This window comes from Panthera leo, chromosome A1 (genome assembly GCF_018350215.1).
Source record: "Panthera leo isolate Ple1 chromosome A1, P.leo_Ple1_pat1.1, whole genome shotgun sequence".
In the NCBI taxonomy this organism is placed as follows: domain Eukaryota; kingdom Metazoa; phylum Chordata; class Mammalia; order Carnivora; family Felidae; genus Panthera; species Panthera leo.
The window spans coordinates 25,779,862-25,798,962 of NC_056679.1; the positions used below are offsets into that span (position 1 = coordinate 25,779,862).

The window sequence follows — 19,101 nt, forward strand, 5'->3', positions numbered from 1 at the left end:
TACTCCGCATACCAGTGCTCTTTCCTTTCTCTCTCTCTCTATCTCTCTCTTTTTTTCTCTTTCCCTTCCTTCCTTCCTCCCCCTCTCTTTTTCTTTTCTTTTCCTCCCTTCCTTTTCTTTCTTTCTTTCTTTCTTTCTTTCTTTCTTTCTTTCTTTCTTTCTCTCTTTCATTCTTTCATCCTGTTTAAAATTTAGAAGTCGAGTGTTTGATTCAGCAAGAGGGAGGAAGGGAGGGAGAATGAATCGGTCAGAATTGCATGCTTGAGAGCATTGCTCAAGGAGAAAAAATACTGCTGTACTCATTGTGCAGTGTGGCCCTAACACATTGGGGGGGGGGGCACATTCATTGATTCTAACACAAAAAAGAATTTTATTTGAAAAAAATGTAAAAAGTTATTTGAAACGTTTATTTTTAGAGAGAGAGAGTGTGCACGTGCAAACGGGGGAGGGGCAGAGAGAGAGGGAGGGAGAGAATCCCAAGCAGGCTCCACACTGTCAGTGCGGAGGCCAACGTGGGGCTCGATCTCACAAACTGTGAGATTATGACCTGAGCTGATAACAAGAGTCTGATGCTCAACTGACTGAGCCACCCAGGTTCCCCTAACACTAAAATGAACTAAAAAACATTTTTTTTTAGTTTATTTATTTTTTGAGAGAGAGACAGAGAGAGGCAGAGAGAGAGAGAGAGAGAGAGAGAGAGAGAGCAGGGGAGGGAACAAGAAAGAGGGAGAGAGAGAATCCTAAGCAGGCTCCTCACTGTCAGTGCAGAGCCTGATTCGGGGCACAAACTCACAAACTGTGAGATCATGACCTGAGCCCAAATCAAGAGTCAGATGCTTAACCGACTGAGCCACTCAGGCACCCCACACGAAAAGGAATTTTAAAGAGGGGTGCCTGGGTGGTTCAGTCAGTTAAGCGTCTGACTTCAGCTCAGGTCATGATCCCAAGGGTCGTGGGTTTGAGCCCCGCGTCAGGCTCTGTGCTGACAGCTCAGAGCCTGAAGCCTGCTTCGGATTCTGTGTCTCCCTCACTCTCTGCCCCTCCCCCACTCACACTCTTTCTCTCTGAAATAAATAAACATTAAAAATTAAAAAAAAAAATTAAAGAGTTAAAGGCTAAGAACTATTTTTCTGTATGATATATATATATATATGTATATATATACACATATATATATATATACATATACATACATATACATGTATATGTGAGTATAATAAGGTGAAAAATGAATCTTATGTGGCTACAGCATCCCAAATTCATCTCAGAGAGGAGCCGATGCTTGCTGGCTGTCTTAATGGGCACGACCCTGTGTTTGCACAATAGAAAACATCCGGAAGAATAAAATATATACTCCATAACCAATAACCTAATGGCACAAAGAAGATCCTTATTCATTTACTCTTTCTTCCATTTATCCATAAAGTATTTATTCAGAGCCTAGCCTGTGGGAGGTCCACGCTGGGTACTGGGGATAGAGCAGTGAGAGGGAGGGGTGCGGTTCTGCCCTGTGGGGTTTGCCATCTAGCTGAGGTCACACACACAGGAAACCTGCCCGAAGGAAGCCAAGTGGAACTCATGCCTCTGGGGAGGTCCGCCGGGCTATGGCTGCTCGTCTGACACCATCCCCCTAGTCACACAGGGCTGTTGAATACTGGAAAAGCTGCCAGTGTAACTGAGGAGTTGAACATTTAATATCATTGCATTATGATTAGTTTAAGTGTAAATTGAAGAATACTGGGTACAGTTACTAGCAGACTTTTTAGCTTTTTGGAACAACTTGGGTGCCCGTATCTTTTTCAATTTAGGCTTTGTGAGATCTACATACAGATTGTGTGTTTCTTATCAAAATTTAGGACCCTAAGTGAGAGGTTCTGTAACTATGAAATGCACCCTAGATTTAGAAGATTTGGTACCAGGGGTGCCGGGGTGGCTCAGTTGGTTAAGCATCTGACTTCGGCTCAGGTCATGATCTCACAGTTTGTGAGTTCAAGCCCCGCCTCAGGCTTTGGGTTGATAATTCAGAGCCTGGAGCCTGCTTTGGATTCTGTGTCTCTCTCTCTGTTCCTTCCCTGTTTGCCCTCTGTCTCTCTCTCTCTCAAAAATAAAGTTAAAAAAGAAAAAGAAAGATTTGGTACAAAAAAAAAAGAAGAAAGAAAAGAATGTAAAAATTCATTAGTAGTATTTTGGATATGTTGGGTTAGATAAAATATATTATTGAAATGGACTGTATCTGTTTTCTTTCTTTTTTTTTTTCTTTTTTAAAGCTTATTGAGCTTATTATTACCTTTTAATGTTTATTTATTTTTGACAGAGAGAGAGAGAGAGACACAGAAGCACGAGCAGGGGAGGAGCAGAGAGAGAGGGAGACACAGAATCCGAAACAGGCTCCAGTCTCTGAGCTATCAGCACAGAGCCCAACGCGGGGCTCGAACTCACAAACTGTGAGATCATGACCTGAGCCCAAGCTGGACGCTCAACTGACTGAGCCACCCAAGCGCCCCTCTTTTTTTTTTCTTTTTAATAGGACTCCTGGAAAACTTTAAATCACATATGTGACTTGTATTCATTTGTCTTAGATAGTGTTGGTCTAAGGGGTTTTGAAGGAGAGAGAAATCCTATCATGAAAGAAGTGGCTTTTTGGTATTAATTTTGCAGAACTGGATCTTTCAGGTGGAGAGAGCAGAGAACGTTCCTGGGACGGGAGAGATGGGGTCATGGGATGGCTGTGATAATTCCAGGGATGCTGGTGTGTGGGAGCGCCTTGGTCATTGTGTTTGGGGAACGGCAGTGGGACAGGCTGGTCAGGATCACGAGGCCATGGTGTGGGTAGCCTTGCCCTGCCAAGCTGAGTGGGTTGTGCTCAGTCCAGTTGGCCAAGAAGGAGCTGGGAGGCTTTTGAGCAGGGGCAGAGTGGTGAGAACAGCTTTTGTGGTATTTATCCCGCTGCACTATGTAAATTGGGACTAGTGGGGAGAGCCACAAACAGAGAGATGTGGTTTGAAGACCCCAGCAGTAATTCCTTTTAGCCAAGAATCCAAAAACAAAGAAACAAATATAGGAACAAATGATAAAAACTTCACACAGTTCTTACAAGAATGAAATCAGGCCTTACTCACACTCCACTTCCTACAAATTACCCTTTGTAGTAATTTCTTCCACTTTAATTTTTTAACTTTAATTTGATTTATTTATTAAAAATTTGTAAATGTTTGTTTAGTTTTGAGAGCGCGAGAGAGCAAGAGAGAGAGCGCGTGCATGAGCCGGGGAGGGGCAGAGAGAGAGGGAGACACAGAATCCAAAGCAGGCTCTAGGCTCTGAGCTGTCAGCACAGAGCCCGATGCGGGGCTCGAACTCATGAACTGTGAGATCATGACCTGAGCTGAAGTTGATGCTTAACCGACTGAACCACCCAGATGCCCCTAATTTTTTTTTTTTTTTTAAACTCCTGGGCGGTGGTCATATAACTTGGACATTGTCCTGGAGCCTGGGATGGAATTCTATCAGTCACTCACTCGTAAGTGGGCCTGTTCAGTTTGCTTATCACAAATCTCCAAAATATGTGATACCCTTTGGAGCCAAGAGTCACAGGAAATAAAGATTTAGGGAAATGAATACCAACGACTCCAGAAGATCTGTAAAGTTCCGGATCCTGGGATTGTAGCACGGAGAGGGCTTCTAGGTATCATCCAATTCAAACTTCACTTCCCTGAAGAATAGGCCCAGAGAGTTTCCGGGACATGTCCACAGCCACACAGCTAGTTAGTCACACAATGGCGGCGAGAGTCAGCCTCCAGGTTTTCATCCAGCTTCTGCCCCAACATGGCATGCTGCTCTCTAGGAACATCAAGCCTATAATGAATCCAGAAAGATGAGGCAAAACCACAAGGAACTGGGAAAGGTAACAGTTGGGTCCACTGTATAGAGAGAGGTCATATGAGTACACGCAGCCCTGTGAATAAAACGCACGGGGCCTCTCTTCTCTCAGCTGCAGCCCTTGGAGCGTCATTGGTTGATCCCCCATTAATGGCTCAGGGACAGCTGCCCAGTGTTGGGACACCCGGGAGGAACACTTAATCCTCACTGAGGAGGGGCAGCAGGGTGGAGGGCCAGCCCTACCATCACCCCAGGAAGGTTTTCAGTGCCCTCACATCTTCCTTTCCATGTCTGCAGGGAAGAAAGAAGCATTAGAGGACTAAAGAGGGGGAGGCCCTAAGAAAAGTTAGGGGAGGGAACGTGTGGAGGGGTCCGTTGAAGGCTTGGCTCATATGTACATGTGCGGACCATATAAAGGCTCTTTAAATAGCGCTGTCGCAGGTGAAGGCGGTGACAGAGGACAGCCTCCCTGTGCTGCAGGGAGCTGAGTAAATACACACTGACGTCATGTCCATAGCTGGGTGAGGGCGGGGCTGGACCACGAGTTTCTCAGAAAGTACCAGAACGTCTGTAGTTTTCACCGCCAAGTCCCGTTCTATTAGACGGCACCTGTGGAGTCGCTCACATTTCAGGAAATATTTTCTGCCTAGGGATCTTTCAGAGGAAAACAGAAAAATCCAGCCTCCGCTCTGAACCAGTCCAGCCTCCGAGCCACGATTACAGCTTATGAATAGCTTGGGCTTTCTTAAGGAGTCCTTAGGCTGTTTGGTGAATTTGCTTACAGGCATGTGTTTCATACATTCCCTTGAAAATGGAAACCCAATGATAATCACTAAATAACTGAAGTATGAGTCCTATGAAAACCAACCCGCCACCCCTGGTAAGAAGCCACACAAACCGACATCCTCCCAACCCTGTTGTGTTCTTCTGTGTGGGCATCACACAAGTGGGAATAACGCAAGAGCAAAAACGCAAGCAAACGTTTGGCTTTTGATTAGACATTAAAGCTCAGACAGTCATTGAACTTCTTGAACTCTGTGGCTTCAGTCCAGGTTGGAAAGCAGCTCAAGCAAGTAAAGCTGAGGGTAGAGTGTGCTCTTTTGTTCTCGCAGGCTTTGAAGATTGTTTCACGGTTAATGTTTGACTGTGGGTCTTAACTACTTTGTCCCTTGGCATGCTCCCATGCAAACAAAACCTAAGTCTTGCCGTGAAGGAAGATCTCACTTTTTTTCATTAATGTGAAGAGCATAAGCTCTTTCTTTTGGAGGGTAAAGCAAAATGGTGAAGCGTCCAGGGTCTAGAGCGGCGTGGGTCCAGTAGAGGTATAATGTAAGCCGCGTGCGCGGGCCACACGTGGCGTGCCTACTTCTCTAGAAGCCACGTTAACAAAAAGCAAAAGCCAACAACTAAAACTAGCTTTAGTAACATTTTATTGTATCCAGTATAGTCAAAAGCTTATTTCAACATGTAATCAATATCTTAAAAACCATTAATGAGATATTTTACATTCTTTTCTTCATACGAAGTCATCAAAATATAGTGTTTTTTTTTCCACTTGCTGCACAGCTCCGTTCCAGTTAGCCACATTTCAAGTACTCAGTAGCCATATGTGACTAGTGGCTACTGTATTGAGCAGGACAGCTCTAGAGTCAAATTGTATTGACTTAGAAACTGCCTGATTTTGAGCAAGTTCCTTAAGCATCCCATGCCTCAGTTTCCCCATTGGTAAAATGAGAAGAATAATAGGATCTGCCTTACTGGGCCTGTCATGCAGAGGACATGTGCAAATATATTTAAAGCCCTCAAGGCAGTGCCTAGCATATATTTGATCGATCTGTGTCAGCTAGCATTATTAGTTTTGGCAAAAGTACACAAGGGAAAAGTGTTAGTTTTTCTCCAAAATAGAGTACTTCAAAACCAAGTGAAACTGAGTTAAATTTAGAGCTTAGATCTGTGTTGGGGTGGTGGGGTGCTGGTGGTGGTGGGATTGTTTATTAGCCCAAACCAGGAACACATACTCAAAGTACTTTATTTTTTCGAACATTTAAAAAAGTTTATTTATTTTGAGAGAGGGAGCACAAGTGGGGAAAGGGCAGGGAGAAAGGGAGAGAGAATCTCAAGCAGGCTCTGCACCACTGGGGCAGAGCCCGATAGGGGTCTTACGTTCATGAACGTAAGGATCATGACCTGAGCCAAAGTCAGATGCGTTAACCGACGGAGCCACCCAGGGGCCCCCAAAGTACTTGAATCTTTGATTTCATCAGACCAGTAAAATGTAAAATGGCCTTACATTTACACCTATGGCAACAGGAAGCGAGAAGAGTTTAACTAGCTACCTGTTGGCTGTTTCCCCACCTTGTCAGTAATATTTAAGGCAGTTGAATAGTTTTGTGCATTTGTAAAAGTGCATGCATTTCGATTTTGATGGGTAGAGTTTAGAATTTTTCAAATTTTGGAACTTTTAAAATAATAAAACAAGGGCACCTGGGTGGTTCAGTCAGTTGAGCGTCCGGCTTCGGCTCAGGTCATGATCTCAAGGTCCGTGAGTTGGATCCGTGCATCGGGCTCTGTGCTGACAGCTCAGAGTCTGGAGCCTGCTTTGGATTCTGTGTCTCCCTCTCTCTCTGTACCTCCCCTGCTTACACTCTGTCTCTCTCTTTCTCTCAAAAATAAAATAAACATTAAAAGAAATAAAAAATAATAATAAAACATTCAATGTTAAGCTGAAATTCCTTGCCTTGTTTTCTAAAGCAGTTTTGCCTGTGAGTGACTGTCACATCCTGGGTGACTTCTGCATTGTCCCTGATCTCAGGGTTTCATGTTGGTGCTCCAGAGGCACACCAGACGAGTGGAGCATTTGCTTTGTGGCCACAGGGGCCAATTTGTTACGTGAATTTTTTTCTTAATCCCTTCTTCAGTACCTGTGAATGAGCATAAGAGAGATGTAATTTTTGAAGGGGCCACGTTGTCAGGGCTTATCCGCACATGGCCAAGACTGAACAGTATTAAGAAGACCCACAGAGGTCAGAAAACTGGCAATCAGGTTCCATCCAGAGGCTCCAGGAAGCCAACATCCAGAAGGGGAGGAGAGTAGAGGAGCTCCTGGCAGAGAGCAGTGGGGTGGGGAGAAGGGAGTGGGGGATAAGGAGGTGGGGTGGGGCGTTCAGCACATGGTGGGTGGTCTCTGGGTAAGAGAACACTGAAAGGTGGTGTTAGCTTGGGGTCTTGTAATTAGAAGTCTCTATCTTATCTATGGCCAACAGGTACTGGGCAAGTTTTCGAGGGGTATGCAAAACTCTAGAGGTGGGCTGTAAATGGCTACAAATTTGCTTGTTTGGCTATATAACCTGGCATGTAAAAATTTAAATTTGGTGTTAGCGGGCTTTTGAACAAATGAGTCTCAGCCTACAGTGGAAAACATATACAACCTAGGGGCCAATGCACAGAAGCCATTTTTGACCAATTTATGTAACAATCTTACATTCCACGTGTGAACAGTGCGGCCACACAGAAAGCACACAGGAGAAAACCTTGGGTTCTCATTGTGGCCGTGCCATTTCCTAGCTGTCAATCTGTTGGGACTCCCTGGCCTCATCCGTAAAATGAGGGGTGGGACAGATGGCCTCTGAAGCGTCCAGCTCTAAATATTTATTACTCCCAGGTTCTTGAAACATCCTCATGACAGTAGACAGGGTGTGTTTTATTATTTCCATTTGTTGGATGAGAGATGCGAAGCACAGAGTTGTTAAGTGCTGAGCGTTTCATCAAATCTCACCCGGTTCCTGGCAGAGAATTGGATTAGCGTTCATGTTTGGGGATGTTTGTCTCTTTTGTGTTTTCTTATTGCCCTGATGGGAAAACAAGGGGAAATCTTTGCAAAAGGTTGCTCTGGAAGTGAAATTAAGATTCTGCCACTGTACGTGGCTGAAGCCCAAGCAAGAGGTAACTCAGATTGAAGATTTATAGGAATAACATCCTGTTATCATTCTATTTTCTTTACGTGTTTATATATATAAACGTTTAGAGAAAAAGAACTACGGCAGCACTTCCTTTGTTGCTCTCCATAAAATTACCGAGTGGATGAGAGATTATTCCTAAAGACCCCACGCCTGGTAATGTTGCATATGGTACCAGTATTTCCTCTGCACCAATGGGGCTGTTATCATCCTGCACTGATTTCTCAGGTATGTGCTCTGAACTCTCACTTCTAACACAGGTCTTCTCATGGCATTACTGAAAAGTAATGAAGATTTGTTGCTGTTTTTAATAAAGCATATCAGTCTTGGAGGCTGTGCTTCAGAAATACCCTCTGTTTTACTCACCATTATTGGGACCATGTAGAGAGTTTGACTTCTTATGGCCAACAGCTAGGGAGCATTTCCTTCTGAAAGGAGGGAGGTTTACTTAAAAATAAATGAGTTTTAAAACCTTTATCCTGAGACTTGCCTAAACTGTAAAATAAATCATACAGGAGTTTTGGTGAATTTTTTGGCTCTGAAAGCTTCTATATTTGACTGTCCCAGAACGCTCTGTTCTCTGTTAAGCCATGTCCATTGGTTTCTGGCTCCAACATTTCAGAGGACTTTGTGACCCTGTTTTCCAGACCTGAGTTTAATTGGATAGTTAATTATCTGAGCAGGAACACATAAGCCAAGTTGAGTTTGGGGGTGAAGCCTGCGATCTCTGGTCCACCTCGGCCGACAAGAAAGTCTTTGTGAACCTTTGTTGATTATATTTTTACATAAGCAGATGTTCCATATAGCAGAGGAAAGAGACCAGGGAGAAGGGCCTGTAACCAGATCGTGTTTAGCTAAGAGGAAGACAAAAGCCCCTTTATCTCTTTGCAATAACTTAGCTGAGGGAGACCTGAGGCCTGAGCTGTGAGGCCCTCGTTTCAGTTCCAGGCAGGCATTTGAGCTGAACAGGAAGGAATGAAGGTCGTTTGCTTGGCCTCAGCCTTCAGTCATGATTTCTGATTAGCATGTTCTTCTCAGATGAAATTTGTAAGCACCTCGAATAATTTCTTCTTCCCCTCATTCCAGGAATTTTTTAGTTAGGCATTTTCAAAAGTTTCTTTCTTTTAAACTCACTTGACTCAGGCTACTAGACTGTCTTTGCTAGTTCAGGGTTTCCATAGCAACCAACTGGAGGATCCATTTAAGTCCATCCACAATGACCTTAATGAAAATGATGTCACAGCACTTAGAATAGATGTCCCTTCTCTAGAGCTCAGCTAGTCTCCTCAAGCTTCTGATGACTGTCTATGAAAGAGCCCTCCCCTCTGCCTCACAAATGCCGTACATTTTATTTTCCCCCTGCTCCAAATGGGCACCCATCTAGGGTCCATAATCGCAACCATACTGTATTTGGCCTTCTAAAAGTTTTTCTGGATTCTGAAGTGCTGTTCCCAATTTGTCTGCCTTGGAACTTACATCCATTTGACTGTTCTCACCACCTCCCTAAAAACTATTCTCTCCAGTAAGCTTTCCTTAATGCCTCTCCTTGGGACGTGGCTCTATTCTCCAGAGGTACACAGTCACAGGCCCCGCCTTAGCGTCAGGCCTACTGTAACATTTGTGGGGGTTGGGCAAGAGTCCAAATGGAGGCCATTTACCACATGTCTAAGTGTTTAAACATCATAAAGCAAGTTTATGAGCTGTTAAATAAACTATGTCTGTCCTCCTACCCTGACAAATATATCTCCTGTCAATGCCATTCAGGCATAGATCACCAGGAACATACCTGTGGTGGAACAAAGTTGGGTGGATTGACTTATACCAATGAGAGAGAGACTCTACCCCATGGGGAACCAAGGGACATCTCGTGCAGTGTTAGAAAGGGCGTAGTAGACATTTGGGCTTATGATGGGTGACTAGGGGAGAGTTTAGGAAGGTATGGTTTTGCTCTGGGTTAAATGGATGCTGTAAAAAAGTGGGGTAGTCCTGTGACTGGGTACCTTAACAAAGTGGGTAGGTGCTGTGGCTGGTGAAGAAACAGTAGTCAGTCTTCTTAGCCAGGGTAGGGGGATAGTGGTCATTGCTGTGGTTTGAATAATGTTCTCAGTTTGGTCTGTGCTCAGATGTGAGTACAAAGAGGTCTTGGTTTTCTCTTACTCTGTCATGGTCACAGTGTGGCCTGTAACTTGTGATCTGTGAAATTGTTTATGCTCAGTTGGAGGACATCAGTACTCACCTGAATGCGAAGGCCAGTTCTGGGTCATACCAAGCCTGGCTGATGGGGCTATGCTGCTTTTCTGTTTCTCTTCTCATTTCTCTCTTGACAAGGAGGGCCAGGTTTGAATGTAGAAATCCCAGACTCCTCAGTGTTCTGTGCCAGAATGTGGCAGTGGGGTGGAGGCATCTCTGTCCTCCTCTCCTCCCCTTCCTGGCTTCTTCCCACCCCTGTATCTATCTTCTGCTGTGAAAGGTCTGACCCTCAGCAGCACTCATGTCCCATCCCACACATCCAAGCTGACCCGTGGCCACCACTTGGGCCTAGACATCTGCATGCTGGCTGTGAGATACATCCTCAGGAGGGTGAACTCAGAAAAGAGGACTGCACAGGCCTGGGAAGCAGGCTCCAGGCTGTTTGGACCAGAAATTCCAGGGTCCTGGGTACCTGGAATATAATCTAGTGGTTGGTTTTAGGGGCCTTCATTCCCTCGGTCCCGCAGACTTCTCACCTTGTGGGGAAGGGCACTGTCAGAAGAGGGTCAGTGGGGAGGCTGCTTGCCCGGGTCTCAGAGGGTCTGCCTCTAACTGTTGATTCCCTGAGTTGACCTGTTCATTATAGTGACCTCCCTCATCCAGCAGGACTTCTTTTTTTTTTTTTTAATATATGAAATTTATTGTCAATTTGGTTTCCATACAACACCCAGTGCTCATCCCAAAAGATGCCCTCTTCAATACCTATCACCCACCCTCCCCGCCCTCCCCCCCCACCCCCCGTCAACCCTCAGTTTGTTCTCAGTTTTTTTTTTCAACGTTTTTTTTTTTAATTTATTTTTGGGACAGAGAGAGACAGAGCATGAACGGGGGAGGGGCAGAGAGAGAGGGAGACACAGAATCGGAAACAGGCTCCAGGCTCCGAGCCATCAGCCCAGAGCCTGACGCGGGGCTCGAACTCACGGACCGCGAGATCGTGACCTGGCTGAAGTTGGACGCTTAACCAACTGCGCCACCCAGGCGCCCCTGTTCTCAGTTTTTAAGACAGCAGGACTTCTGATCCCAGTCTCCTGTAGCTGGTCTGGTTCTGTTTCACTCACACTGTCATATTAGACGGTCACTCAGGGTACACACCCAAACTGATGGGAAAGGTGAAAGCCACTCAATGTTCGAAGCTATTTCTATTCCCTCAACTTTTTCAAAGAAAGAGACGAATACATAAAAAACTTGTTTAAGATTAATGTTCATGTAAATGGCCTAACTCTGTAGAAGTGAAAATATGTCCCGAATGCGCCAAGATTCGCCGAAGTGCAGTGATTGGTGAGTTACATTTCCCGAGAAGCTAAACTAACTAGTTTTATGAATTCTATCTTCCTTTAAAGTTTGGGCTTTTAGATTAGAAATAGAGTTAACATTTCCAGAACTAGTTTCTATAGTGTATTTTGCTTCTCATCTAAGAATATCTTGGGTTCCTCTCTCACTTCTTACTTTTTGAAAGAGGAAAGTCTTTCCTTCTTATTCTAGTCAGTAGGAAGTGTGACCTCTAGTTTTTGTGCTCAAAGAATCCTCCTTTAGGTAATAATGACCTCAGGTGGTAAGACTTCAGGATGTTGCGACTAAAGGTTTGTAAAGGCAGGCACTGAGAGGTTACAGGAATAAATGTTGGAATACAGCAGACTCCCTGAGAAAGGACATCCTGTTTCACTCTTTAAGTATCTTCTGGCATGGAAAGCTCATTTCTTCAAACATAAAAATGATAAAATCACATTCTTTATCTGTATGGGCCCATTTTACAAGAGGATTCTTTTTTCATCACCTGCAAATGTATATTTTTACATTTCTTAGGTTTATCCAAAATAATACTTGTTCCTTCTTTCAAGTACTAGTATTTAAAACCGATTCGCCCTGCCATTCATCACTGCTAGTGAAGCTTTGGAGGGCCGTATGGATGCATTTCCTTCCTTGATTTTCTCCCACCTCTTCCTCCCTTCCTTCCATGAGTGTAACCAATGAAGAGGGTAGGTTTACAGCCCAACTTTCTGTTGAAACCTAACGCTATCATTTGCTAACTGGGTGATCACGGACCTCAGTTGAACCTTCCCTCTCCCATAAAATAGGAGAAATAACATTAGTTATTTTGTAAGGTTGTGAGGGCTAAATGGAAGGTGCTCAGTATGGTGCCTGGCACACAGTAAGCGTTCAATACATACAAACATTGATTTTTTTTTTTCACAGTGTTTAATAAGTGCCCACTCTTAATAAGGCACTGTGTGAAATGGTGAGGACATGGTAACAAACTAGATATCTTCCTTATTCTCTGGGAGTGTACCGTACAGAGATGGGAGACAGGGGAGCAAATAAATGGACATCCTAGGATGGGAATTGAGATTGCCATAGGAGTGACCAGGGGGAAACTCTATCTGGTTTCAAGAAGCCAGGAAAGGCTTTCCGGGGCTGATAGCTCCACTGACACCGAAAGGGTGGATAGCAACCAACAAGGTGATGTGGGATCTGATGAGGCCTTCCAAGCAGTGGGAACAGCATGTGCAAAGTCCCAGAGGCAAGAGAGACCACAGCAACTGCAATAAGACTGAAAAGAAATGAGCCAACTTTATTTTTCTGTATCCTTTTTCTTTTGAATTATTCTCTGTTCCTCACAGGTCCCAAGTGGATCCCAGGATGATTGCATCTTGTGTAAAGCGGCTAAAGGTGATGCTGCTTCTTGGAGATATCTTCACACTGTGCTTTGCTTACCTCTTCCTTTACCTGCCCTCAACCATCAGGTACTTTTGGGTCTTGTTCAGGATTCTCCCTCTCTGGATTTATCCCTTCCAGGGAATATTTGTTTTAGCTTCTTTTACCCTTTTAGGCTTCATCTGTTATTTTAGGTTTACTTTCTTCCCGTTTTAGGGTGTCTTAGATTCCCCCCCTCCTGTTTTTTCCCTGTTGCTTTTAGTGCCTCCAGCTGATGGCCTCTCCTAAATCTCAGTAGTTCATTCCATTTCTTCTGTTCCATCAGTCACTAAAACATTAACATTTGCTTGATCTCCAAAATGGTCTTTGGGACGTAGTCCTTCCTTTCATACTAATCACCCTCTCCCCCCCCCCTTGCTTTGTGATGCTTTTGCTAGATTTTTAAGGTGCTCTTGGCCAAGATATCAAAGTTGATGTTACAATAAACAATGTCACATGCTTTTGAAGAACATGCTTTGCTGGTCCTACATAAATAATTTCTGTTGGGTATTTCAGCATTCCTTGGGTATTTCAGCCCAAGATACTCAGATACTCCAAATGAACTTAGAGACTGGCTTAAAACTGCGTATGTTAGATATCTTAGAAAACCATCACTTTTAATCCCAATTTTGAGATCTTCACCCACCATAACTTCCCAATGGTGATAACAGAAGTTAACCTATTTTGCACACTTGTTAATGTGCTAAATTCTTTGCCGAATGAATATGAGCACCATTTCCTTTTGCTCTTATTAAAAAAACCTACACGGTGGATGCTCTTTTATAGATTAGATTTAGGGTGTTTTGGCACTCTTCCAGCGTCACACACTAACACGCGACGTGTCAGGAATCAAGCCCTCTCCGCAAGCCTCTGCTCTCACTCACCGCACTGGGTGGCCAGGTGGCCTTCAAGCCGTGAAGGAACAAGTGAAGGAGAAGTTGGAGATGTTGACAGGCAGTCAGGCTGGCAGTGTGAATTCTAAGGGTGTGGGATTTGTCTCTCTTCTGGGATTTTTTATCCAGATGCCCTATCCCTCTCGTAGCTAAAAGGTAATGCAGCTCATTCTTTTCTGCTGACCTGCGGCACCCCGGGCCCGTTAATTTTTTCTAGAGTGATATTAGTATTGTGTTTATGATTTTAAAAACGTGTCCTTGACTTTGAAGACATGCATATTGCACAATGATGTGATGTCTGGGGTTGGCTTCAAAATAATTCCTTTGGTGGACAAAGTGGAGGGAACTATAAAGAAACCAAGATTGGCTGTGATTGTTGTAATTGGGCATCTGTTGAGGTAGATGGTCTCCGTTCTACTATACTGTATAATTTTGTGTGTATTGAAAACTGAACATGACAAAGTGTTAAAAACATTTCTGAGCAACTTCACTTGCCTCCTGTAAGGCTATCCTTGCTCCCCAACTCCCCTGGTGAATTGTATTTCCTTTTCTTTTTTAGAGGCTCATCTACAGTTCGCCAGTCATTTACGATCAGCATCTGTTCAGGCATCTTCCTTGTGGATCTTCTTTTCACTTTTCTGTGATAAGACTTTTAAAAAGCTTGGTTATTATAATGCATATATTCTTTAACCCTCCACCCATCTATTTTTGTTTTTTTTTTTTTTTTTTTTTTGTTAAAGCAGAATTTGACTGCTGATACCATCTTTTTCCCCATGGGTCTCTTCTCTTCAATTCTCGAACACACTTTTTTCTCTACAAATAGATTTTGTTTGTGCAGTTAATTATGGCGTGATTTTGGTACACTTTTCTGTAGGAATCCTTTTTCAGAAGGACTGTGGTGCTCCAAGTTTGAGGTGAATGTTGACTCTTTTTCACTATTATGAGACTCAAGTGGCTATGATGGGTCTTCTCTATGAGACAGACTTATATTAAAAAAGTTATATTTAAACAGAGCTCAGGTTGAATGATGGTCTTGCCAATTTATTTGTGTTTCATTCGCTAGTTTATCAATAACAATTGTTAAATCCCTACACATATTGAGCATATAAAGTACAATTTACTGTCCTTTTTTTAAAAAAAAATTAACGTTATCTATTTTTGAGAGACAGAGAGGGACAGAGCTTGAGTGGGGGATGGGCAGAGAGAGAGGGAGACACAGAATCTGACTGAGCCACCCAGGTGCCCCAATTTATTGTCTTAACTACTAATACTTTTGTAGGGATTTTATAAAATATTATTTTAAAAAATTATGTTATACTAAAACTGAATTTGGATTATAGCCAACATTGGCTGAATTTTATTCTTTAGGGATTATGAAGTTCAAATGTCTTTTTATAGGGTATACACTAAAAAGTATGATCAGGAGGAGAGGATTTATTTGTTCGTTCATTCACTCAACCAATATCTATTGAGGTCCTAGCGTGTACAAATATTCTTCCAAGTCTATGGATACTTTGTCAAACAGATGAACTTCCCTGCCCTCTTGTAGCTTATATTCTACTGGAGGAGACAGATAACAAAGAAAATAAGCAAGTTTATACAGAGCTTGTCAGAGAGCAACAAGTGGGCAGAACCTGAGTAGGGAAGGAAAGGGGAAGTGTGGGTTGCAATGTTAGAAAGGGCAGGCAAAGGGGCACCTGGGTGGCTCAGTCAGTTAAGCATTAATCATTTGCCTTCTGCTCAGGTCATGATTTCGAGGTTTTTGGGTTTGAGCCCCGGATCACGCTCTGTGCTGACAGCTCAGAGCCTGAAACCTGCTTCAGATTCTGTCTCCCTCTCTCTCTGCCCCTCCCCCATTCATGCTATGTCCCTCTCTGTCTCAAAAATACATAAACATTAAAAAAAATTTAAAAAGGGGCTCCTGGGTGGCTCAGTCAGTTGTGTGTCTGACCTCGGCTCAGGCCATGATTTCACGGTTCGTGAGTTTGAGCTCCACGTCGGGCTCTGTGCTGACAGCTCAGAGCCTGGAGCCTGCTTCAGATTCTGTGTCTCCCTCTCTCTCTTCCCCTGCTCTCTCTCTCTGTCTCTCTCAAAAATAAATAAACATTAAAAAAATTTTTTTTAAATTAAAAAAAATAAAGTTGGGGGGGTACTGGATTGGATAAAAATTTGGGAGTTTCTTTTGCCACCAGTGGCTTCCTAGGATGTTTGTAAAATTAAATGAGGGCTCCCAGGTAAAAATCTCAGAAACATCCTTAATGGCCTCTGTTAGTCGGCAAAATTCCGATTGCTGTTTAGAATCAAAAAAGGATAGAAAAGAAAAAAAAAGGAGAAAAGAAAAAGCCTTTGGACCTCAAACAGACGTGTTGGAAGCCTGCTCTACCATATGATGTGGCTGGGTGACCCTGAACAAGTTACTCAACTTCTCTGAGCCTCTCCTTTAGAAAAATGGCAGGCTGTACATCTCCAGAGTTGTGTGCTGGTAAAATCTGATATTGGATAAACTTGTACAGAGCTGCTGAGTGATGTTAGCTTTTCCCCTTGATACTGACTGCTTAAATGGAATTTATAGCCAAGTGGCTCACCAGTGAGGAGGCAGATGTCCCTGGGGAGGGGGGGAAAGCACTCTGGTGTGAGGAGGGAGCTCCAGGTAGGTGTGGAGGGGAGAGCCGGGCCCCCACTTCCCACACCTCTGCACAGTGTGATGCCATGTCCCACCATGTATGTGTTGAGTTGAATTCTTGCACATAAGGTGACTATTTCAATGTAGGGACTGTTTTTTGGCATTTTAAATATTTACAATTATACATGGTTTCTAGGGAAATCCCAAAGGCATTACAAGTTTTGCCTACAGAGATGAGTCCTGAATATTGGGGAGCATCTCTCTTCAGAAACTGTGATATTGCAGAGTCCAGCCAGTGGTGGTAAAGGATTACAGTCAGGACCCTGGAACCAGAATATTCCATCCCATGAACTTAATAGAGGTCTCTTTACCAGTAAAATCTCACATTAGAGTAAAAACACTGCGTTTTGCTTTCCCTTATGTGAACTTGAAGTTTAGCAGTCTTGAGTCTTTCTAAGTGGTCTGATTGCTGGCTAAGGGGTCCACACAATGGAAGCAGATGATGTGTTGTGTGGGTGTTTATAGCTAACCCCCCAGAGTACTTCTGTCTCTGATGGGATCCCTTTTTGGCAAAACCATAGGGGTCCTATCACTCTGCCTGCCTCTCAGCCTCTTTCTCAAACTCCAGGAGCACCACATACCCTGAACTCAGAAGAGCCTCCCCTCTGTCTTGTCCCTTTGAATATGGGTTCTCCCAGCTGGTGGAGTTGTGTGACTCTGCTTAACAACACCCTGCGCCCAGACCCTGCACCAGCCCGACTGGCCAGAGGGAAGGACGACTTTACAGTGGATCTTCCCCCCTCCCCCTGCCCCCCCAGTACTGCCTCTCTTTTCCCTCTGTGCTCACCACTCTTTCAGTAGGAGGTATTACAGTGTCTTTCCTTGGAAACCGAGGCCCAGGGACCCCACACAAGGAGGAAAGGGGATGCTAGATTTCCCACTATCTCTGCACTACCCGCTTGGAACCATTTTTTCTTAAATACTAAGGGGAAAGGTGACTACATGAGGCTAGAGTCAAGTCACAGATTAAAGATAAATAAATCAATGAATTAAAAAAAAAATTCTTGCTCAAGATGCTCCTGAGCATTTACTCTTGGAATAACTCCTGGAGGGCCGATACCTTAAAGCATGGACGGCACTGAGTGCCCAGAGAAACCTGTGATTAGATCCACCAGATCCTGTGAGATGAGCTCCCAGAGACTGCAATGGCTGTTTTCCTTGAGGTCTAGCACTGTACAAAGGGAGGCACATTAGCGATTTAAAAAGACATTTTTAAAAATCATGCTTGCTGTTTTTCTGACTGTAAAAGTAATGTATGTGCATCTGGGCAGGTCCAGGGTTTCTGGGTCCTAAAGCATATACAATTTGGGGCTACATCTTTAGGGAAAAGAATAAAAATGATGAACACAGAATTACGAATGACTTGATTTTGAAGGGGCCCCTTGCAAGTGAGAAGCCGGAAGTTCACACTTTGGGTCACACTGAATCTGTCCCTGAGTTTCCCTACAGAAAATTGAGAAGCCAAACCACCTTCAACCCCACTTCCTCAGAGGGTGTGTTAACACTTTTTGTTTTTAAATAATAGCTTTATTGAGACACAGCTCACATAGGAAACAATTCACCTAAAGTATACAATTGGGTGGGTTTTTTGGGTGTATTTACAGAATTTTGCAACCATCACCACAATCTATTCTAGAACATTTTTATCACCTCAGAAAGAAGCCCTGTGCCCATCAGCAGTCACTAGCCACTTCCTCCAACATACCCAGTCCTAGGCAACCACTAATCTACTTTCTGTCTCAGAAGATTTGCCTGTTCTGGGCATTTGCTATAAATGGAATCACACAATATATGGCCTTTCGCGACTGGCTTCTTTCGCTTAACATAATGTTTTCAAGGTTCATCCATGTTGTAGCTTGCATTAAACTTTATTTTTTATTGTTTAATAATATTCCATTGTATGGATATACCACATTTAAAAAAATGTTTTTATTTATTTTTAAGACGGGGGGGGGGGGGGGCAGAGGCCCTGATAGTGCAGAGGCCCTGATAGTACAGAGCCTGATGCGGGGCTTGAACTCACAAACTGTGAGATCATGACCTAAGCCAAAGTTGGATGCTTAACCAGCTGAGCCATCCAGGCACCCCTGGATATACCACATTTTAAATCCATTCATCAGTTACTGTGTTAATTCTTTATTTTTAATTTTTATTTTTTTTATGTTCATTTAAGGTATGTCTACACTCAACATGGGGCTCAAACTCATGACCCCGAGATAAAGAGCTGCAGGCTCCTCTAACAGAGCCAGCCAGATGCCCCAATGTGTTAATTCTTTAAAAACAGGGTGCCTGGGTGGCTGAGTTGGTTGAGCATTGGACTTCGGCTCGGGTCATGATCTCATGGTTGGTGGGTTTGAGCCCCGAGTCGGGCTCTGTGCTGACAGCTCAGAGCCTGGAGCTTGCTTCAGATTCTGTGTCTCCCTCTCTGCCCCGCCCTGCTCATGCTATGTCTCACTCTCTCTAGCAAGAATAAATAAACATAAAAAAAAAAAAAATTTAAAGACCCTGGAGACACAACTGATGAAGTCCTTGAAGAAGAGGAAAATCCCTGGGGGCCTGGGTGGTTCAGTTAGTTAAGCTACCTGATTTCAGCTGAGGTCATGATCTCATGGTTCAAGAGATCTAGCCCCACATCAGGCTCTATGCTGACAGTGCAGAGCCTGCTTGGAATTCTCTCTCCCTCTCTCTCTGCCCCTCCCCTACTCTCTAAATAAATAAATAAATAACCAAACATATAAGAAAAAAAAAAAGA

General features: G+C 43.7%; 1 long non-coding RNA gene across 2 annotated transcripts in view; it reads left to right on the forward strand.

The window, feature by feature from the left end:
* LOC122210641 overlaps positions 1–19,101 on the forward strand; it is a 142,451-nt gene that overhangs the window by 36,781 nt on the left and 86,569 nt on the right. Inside the window, exon 1 of one of the 2 annotated variants that reach the window (XR_006198170.1) lies at positions 7,981–8,060. The exons of the other annotated variant lie outside the window; for it this stretch is intronic. This is a non-coding gene — a long non-coding RNA (uncharacterized LOC122210641). Of the gene's footprint in view, positions 1–7,980; positions 8,061–19,101 lie in introns of those variants that run through there. 2 annotated transcript variants of the gene reach the window in all.